We start from the raw sequence: 7,637 nt of genomic DNA on the forward strand, positions 1-7,637 counted from the left end.
CATCACCATGGGGCAGAATGATTGGCCAATCAGAGAGCAATGTGGCCTCGCTTTCGTCATCGTTTCTTTTCTTCGTGTTCTTCACGGTTGTACAAAAGGCGCATAATTACAGCTTAGGAGTTCGGCAGAGATAAATAATAATTTGCGAAAAGATTACATTTTTAAACTTGGAATTTTAACGCATCAGGAAGGCACACGGAAAATGGGCAATAGTAAAAGTTGACAAAAAGAAACTTTATTTTTTGTGTTCAAAAATATAATTTGCGAATTTTTTGCACACAAAGCCTTACATACACACAAAAGTTTACAATTATCGACAAGTGGCCGCTTAATAAAGTTAAATCTAAATACAGGAGTAATAAAAAGCAAATAGACTTTGACTTTGTAAAGTCCTTGTAACCCTTTAATAGATATCATAGGTAGTTTTCTGTACAAATAAGCGCAGAAAGATTAGAGTGTTTTTCAAAACCCCTTGAAATATTATTTAGTACCAATACACTGTAATGTCTTTGTTCTTATTTGTTCTGGTTTGACTATTACACTTTAACAGTTACATTTTGTTGTACGAGATTTTGAAGCCACTCTACCACTACACAATTCAATCTTTTAATCCTGCTGGTGTGCGTCGGACCTTGTGGTCTGCGTCGACAGCTAGGTCGACAGCTCAACACAAAGCAGAGTTGCTTTTATATACGATATTTTGGAAGGCCACTACATGCTAACGCATATTATAGCAGCACAAAACAAAATAATGGATTATTATTATAACAGGAAGTGGTTAAAATTAAGTTCTTCCTTCTCAAGCTTTGCGAGTAGACCGATTAGAGTAGCGTTTATCATCTTGTGGAAATTCAATTTAGACTAATAAAAATAAATGTTTTTTTTATCTGATTCAGTGTTGGAGGCAAAATTAAAGCGCTCAGCGACGTTGGTAGGTGTGAACATTTTTTTAGACTGTTTAGAAATGCTTTCATTAACCATAAAGAAAAGAATGCAGATGCTTTATTTGTTATGTTAATTTTATTACTTTAGCACTCTTATGTGTCAAGATAACCTGCGTAGCAAGCGTTTCTGTGGAGTTTCGAGCGAAGAATATGGCCGCGCGCTCTCTATTCGTGCTGAAACTCCACAGAAACGCGTGCTACGCAGTCTAGTGTCAAGATATGTCAAGAGAGGCGCTGATTGGCTGTTCTTTTATTGAGGGTCGTCCCTGTCAGGCGCCATTTGTCATCCAGGGCCCGGTTTCTCGAAAGCAGGTTAGCGCTTATCCACAGATAAATATGGTTATCGAGACATTTGATTGGATATCTACCTTATTTATCTCTGGGTTAGCGTTAATCTGATTTCTAGGAACCCGGCCCAGGTAAACAATTTCGGGATTTCCATCGGCTGATTTGAGAAGGCTTTGTGATATTTTCGATGGGTATTCCGATTTTTTTTTTTTTCAAAAAAAAAGCAAAACTAAGGTGTGGCTTTAACTGGGGAAAATTGCGAGGCGATCGGAAATGCTTCAAGTAAAAAGAGTCTCATAGGCTGTTAGAAAACTCCTCATAAGGATTTCAGATAACAAAGGTATGAAACAGGCATTATTGTTTAACGAGCGCTATCGTGGCCTTAAATACAATGTTTTTAGAAAGTTAGTCATTAAATATGCGATAATTACATTTTAATTGACACAAACTGAAATGAACACATTGACTCGTGGCTATTTTTGAGCTGAATTTACAAAAAAAAACAGACTGAAAACAGATATCTTTAAGAACATTTAGCCCTTAGACGGATGCCTGAGTATCTTCATCTCCTTGTGTTTATTTTGCATTTATTATTATTTTTTTTGGCCGTAGGTACTTTTTCTCGCGCCCTTATTGGTTAACTTCACAACACTCGCAAGGTGACCACGGTAGCGCGCGTCGCACTATAAGAGGAACAACATGATAAAGTTAATGAGTGGTGTCTACCTCGTATTTGAGCGCCGCGAGCTTTTGCAGTTTCGCTCCGTTGACTTATTTTCCTTGACCTTTGCGCTGTATTCCCTACAATAATGATTACAAGTGTTAATTACTCTATCCCAAGGGCTGCATGATCTACCATGGTTCAGCCATAGTATCACTTTAGTCCGAGGTTATCACTTTAGTCCGAGGTTATTCAGCCACGTGGCGACGTGCTCCACGCCCCATTCAGAGACGATTAACTTTTCTGAGGGGCTGGCATCGACAACGTCTATGAATACATGATAATATTTGTCACGAGGTTGTAATATATTTATAAGCATTGCCCTGTTTTCTAGTTAAAAAAAGATATTATGATGTATAGATGTCGTTTAGTTCGTGTTAGTTTCGCCGACGCCCTGTGTCTCACCAGCTTGTAATAGCCCCACCAGCCTGTCTCCACCCAGGGCCCGTGATCACCCCCACTCGCCCTAGATATATCAACCAGCTTGTAATAGTCAAAGAGCCTTTTTCTTCCCATGGCCCGCGATAACCACCTTCTCACCCTATTTATACCGACCAGCCGACCAGCTGAGTAGAGGGATCCCACTAACCTGCCTGCACAGGAGAGTAAGACGCCCCTTTTCCCCAATTTCCTTCATCAGCTTCTCGGCCATTTCGAGGATATTGCTCCCAGGCGCGAAATTGAAGTAGAGTTTAGAGCCCATGATCATACCGAGCCAGCCGTCAGGTTTATACCCATTCTCCATCATCAGCGGGACGATGGGCTTCTTCTGGGTGTACGCATACTCCGCCTATGAGAAATACATGGAGATTGAAGCACAATCGAGGGAAGAGAGGGGATGGGTGGGTATACGGGTACTAAACCTTTGCAAAAATACCGTCGAGTCGGAGTCTGTCCGTAACATATAGACGCGTAGACGCATTCCATTGTGTTCTACGAGCAATTCAAGACCTAAGACCACGGGTGGCTTATTGGAAGCACGGTTGCCTAGTGTGTTAGCGCGTCGTCGTCTCACCGCTGTGACCCAGGTTCGAATCCTGGCTCAAACTGGGGATTTTTTCCGGGTTCCTGCCTTGATTCGAATTTGTGTCACAAGTGAGTTGAAGTTATTCTCCCGTGTTTCCAGTCTTGTCGGATAAGGACACTAAACCGGAGGTCCCGTCTCTTCAAGCTGCACTATATTAACCTGAACCGAAGGAACGTAAAAGAACCACTGGGGACGCAATAAACCCTCTGGCAGTGACCACACTCCCAGTGACAGTGCTTACTAACCGAGGGCCATATGTTAGAAAACTGTATATCGGTTAAATATGTTACCCTCGATAAACAAAAACTAAACTGAAACTGAAACAAGACGAAGCTGAATAGGGCCGCCCATAATCTGACTTTCCAGATCTACAATTCACCCTGTCCTTTTAGATGGCGTTACTCACCCGATCTATAGTTCACACTGTCCTTGTACTTGCGTGACGCACACATGAGTACAACCGCTGAGTTCTCCACGGCGTTGGCCATGGCTTCGAGTGTAAAGCCCCCCATCTGGTCAATATCCATCCACACGTGATAACCGGCGGACTGAAGAAGCTCCTGAACTTTGATCATCACGTCCTGTACATCCCATTGATAGCTGATCATCACGTGACCTTCTGGCGCATGCGCAGTAGTAGAAGGCTTTTTAGGTGATAAGGCCGCTAGAGAAAATAATGAAAAAAAATGGCAAGTGAATAAAACAAGATATCATTGAAAGTCTGAGTTTTCTCGCTGCTTACCTGCATTTTGCGCTTTTTGCTTCCCTTTAGTCTCTCACAGAGCACAATTTGCAGATTTCTTTACTTTGTTGTTGCTGCTCTGCTTCAGAATTCGCAAGTGATTCATCGCTTCGGTATCTTTGTCAATTTTCTGTTCAAGTTTCTGTCGTCACTGTCAAACGCCATCCTCCACAAAGCGAGAGCAGCATTTTCCCTCTCCTCGTCATCTTGAGCAGTCTTGAGCATGCGCACTAGCACAGGGGTCGCACCATTCGAACCGATCTGTTGTAAGAAAGATCATAAATGATATATTTTTTTAGAAGAAAAATACTCATAAAGCATGTTTTATGGGACTTAGCGAGGGGGCTGATTAACAGTTCGTGGAACAAAAAGTATAGAAACTAAATTACTAATTTTCATCGATATTAGCATATTTTAATCCTTTCAATCGTAAAAGCATTGCTATTGAAGGAACATTATAGACTGACCAGTTTGTTGTTGTTGTCGTTGACTGCAATCTGCGCCAAACCATCCGCTAGCTCACTGGTGGAGAATCCGAGACATCGCCGTTTAGACTCTTGTATCGACCGGTCCATCAACTTGATCATAAACTTGATCGGAGCTGAACAAAGTAAGATAGTTATAGGCAAATTCGTTGTTGCGCGATCCCGGCGAATCCAAAATCCTTGCCGTGTTTGGGGCGTAGTCAATCAACCATCTAAAACTTTCGATGGCTTTATGTTTTCATTATTGCCTCAAACCATTTGACTGCACACAGTAAGAGAATTGATTGGTCACGGTGGTATGATTGACTACCTGCTATTGCAAAGCCGTAGCAGGCCTTGGAAGATTGGGGGGCATTTCCTTATAATTTTTCAAAATATTGGGTGGCCCACCCCCTGATACGGCCCTTGTATTCCCAGACGAAAGACGGTTTTGAATTCTCGGCGGTCGCAAAAGAACGAATTCGACTATAAGCTATGCTCGTTTTGGCAAACAAGCGTATTCCAAAATATTTAAACTGCCAATCTTCCTAATCTCATACCAACAAGTGAAGAATCGATAGATAAAACAATCCTTTTTTTCTATTTCTACTATCTCCATATATTTTTATTTATGTCAACCTAGGCCTTTCAAATGACACAAGAGTCTACTACTATATGGAAATCGGAGATGGATAGATGGATGGTGTAAGAAAAAAAAATTGGCTGGATTAATTTGCGTGCCAGTAATTAGTGGGGTCAGTCTAGGTGTTGTTTTCATTTTCGATTAGATACCAACAAGGGGGGGGGATAATACCTTTCAATCTAGGTGGAGGAGGAATCAGTCTAGGTGGAGTGGTAGGGTTTAGGGGGCATACTTGCGCTAGCCATGATGACGCTGTTATTGTTTTCGTCTATTAAATACGCGAGAGCCAGCAATGCCTTGGCCGAGTACTGCGGCACATCGTCTGTGAGATAGGAAAGCAGCGCATTCATGCCATTGCTGTCGATGAGAGCCTGTCGACATTCTGTTTGCTTGGAGATGTTGTGAATTGCGCCCAGGACTCGGGACAGCATCCCGCTAGGCGGCGTGTACCTGTCTACGCCTAGTGTGGTGGAATTCTGAAAAACAGTCAGGTCACCAAAGAATTAAGTGATAGAGATGAAAAGACAAAGGTTCGACCATTTTACTTTGGTAGGGGTTGGAAAAACAATCATGCGGCCTTTGCGTCTAAGAAAATACATACATCCTTTGATATACAGAAAAAGGTCCAATACAAGATGAAAATATCCTGCCCGCCAAAAAAATCCTGTTCACGACAAGCACGCCTCACTCCCTCCCCCCCAACAAACATATACAAATAAAACCTCACAACCACCATTTCATTTTATTTGTTTGCCACATATATAATTAAAGATATTCACATTTATTTGTAAAGCTGAAAAAATCTTGGGTGGCGAGGAGTCCCCTTGAAACCATCAGGCTTTTATGTGTAGGGGAGCTCCTCTATTTTACATTTATTAGAAAAAAGAATGAGCTATTGTCACGGGTGTACGAGCAAACACTAAATATATATATATATTTTCATGTTTTTCTTGAAAGAGGACATATTAGACAAGCATTTCAAATTTTAGGACCTTGGTAAAGAATGGTGAATTTCTTTATATTAGTTCGACAATGGTGAGGCCGTAGGCTCATATTACAAGCTCCCAGTGGAATTGTCCGTTCACAGGAGAGAGGCAGTCCTAGCAGCTGGACGAGAAAATAGACAGCTAACTGTGTAAAGGGGCCTCATCATACATACCACATACTGCTTCATAGCGGGCGTACAACTCTTGAGTGACATTGCCATGTCAACCAGCACAGGAACCAGGCCTCCGGTTTTACATCCAATGCAGAAAGAATCGCTCAAGTCACTGAAGTTGATGAGTCGAGATGAGGCATAGAGATAGATTTCAAGCAATGTCTTGCCCCTTCTGAAAACGATATGTAAGTCAAAATATTAGTCGGATGAGAGACCGAGCCCCCTCCCCCACCCCACCCCTCACAGAAAGATCTTAACGGTACTGTAGTAGTAGTGGCCACAAAAACCTTAGCCAATAAGGTGCGAGGACCGGAGACTTGATTGACAGCAATACTAGGCCAAGAGGTTTTTCCCAATATCTTTAATCTCACTTGATACACTTTTGTCACAGTCAGTGGCCGATAATCATTTTAGATCAAATTGTCATGCCTCCCCATTGTTTAATGTTTAGTTTTCTAGAAATCCACAATAGAATGTATCACACACGGTACGTTGTCAAGAGATGAAAGTATCAAGCGCTTACCCCATCTTGCAAGTAGCATTTGACGTCCGTGTAAGCCTTCAGCGTTTTGTAAATATCGGCCATTACTTTAGGAAGGTCCAGAGCTGCTACAAAGTCCGACAGGCGTAGTCGCATCTCTGGTGTCGAGTTTGTCTCGAAGTAGATTCGAGACAAGCTAACGACCGGACCACTGCAGTGTTGAATGTTATCTCCAGTAGAGGATTTCGCTGTCAATACCTTGTAATTTTCAAAAGCGTTCTTGAACTGAGACTGGTAGCGTGGGTACTTTGTTGTGAAGCTCTGTAGTGTTTTGTTTGCCATCTTAACCTAGTCCTTGCGTCTTTTTGCTAGTCTGTTATGAGTAGAAAAGACTCAAATTTCTTTCTTTCTGACTTATAGACAGAACGCCCCTTTGCAAATCGCCAGGGAAAAGTTTATCAATAGCCAATGAGTACTGCTTCACAAAGGTTATTAGCCAGTCGAAGAAATATTCCTTCGTGCTTCCCTGAGAAAACAATGCGGCTTGTTTTTCTTATTCATCGTTATAAGGCATCTCAAGAATGCAGAGACGAATAGCGGAGGAATTTATTATGACACCCTGGCGATTCTATAAGCGCTTGGGGCGTCTAGTCATTTTTAGTTAAGAATTAAAATTCCCTCAGGAACCTATTATTTGATATATAACATAGAGGTAACTGATATATCGCTTATTATCGAGGTAAAGTGTATTTGGGCCACGGGCTATAGGCCAACTTGAGTTAAAAATGACGTGAGTGTTGAATACAGCATGTATTCCGTACCTAATCTGGCTGTATTCTCCTTGAGGAGTTAAACCAAGGCAAATACAGCCAGTCGAGGTAGGCATTCGTGTTTTATTTCAACACTGAAAAGCATTAGACATTTTTCGGCTAAAGTTGTCCTATAGCCCGTGCTCAGAATTCTCTGTTTACCGACAGCCTTTTTTTTTGTTGTTGTCCGCTTTAACTTTAACTATGTTATGATTTTTAGTGTTTTAAAAAAACCTGTGAAGCACTTTTTAGTTTATTTAGCACTAATACACTCTAATGTATTTGTTATCCTTTGTTCTGGCTTGACTATTACACTTTAACAATTACATTTTCTTGCACGGGATTTTGAAAACCACTCT

General features: G+C 41.5%; 1 pseudogene; it reads right to left on the reverse strand.

Moving 5' to 3' along the window:
- Positions 1 to 1,813: 1,813 nt before the first annotated feature.
- Positions 1,814 to 7,575, reverse strand: LOC116610146 (annotated as a pseudogene).
- Positions 7,576 to 7,637: the final 62 nt, after the last annotated feature.

This window comes from Nematostella vectensis, chromosome 1 (assembly GCF_932526225.1).
Source record: "Nematostella vectensis chromosome 1, jaNemVect1.1, whole genome shotgun sequence".
In the NCBI taxonomy this organism is placed as follows: domain Eukaryota; kingdom Metazoa; phylum Cnidaria; class Anthozoa; order Actiniaria; family Edwardsiidae; genus Nematostella; species Nematostella vectensis.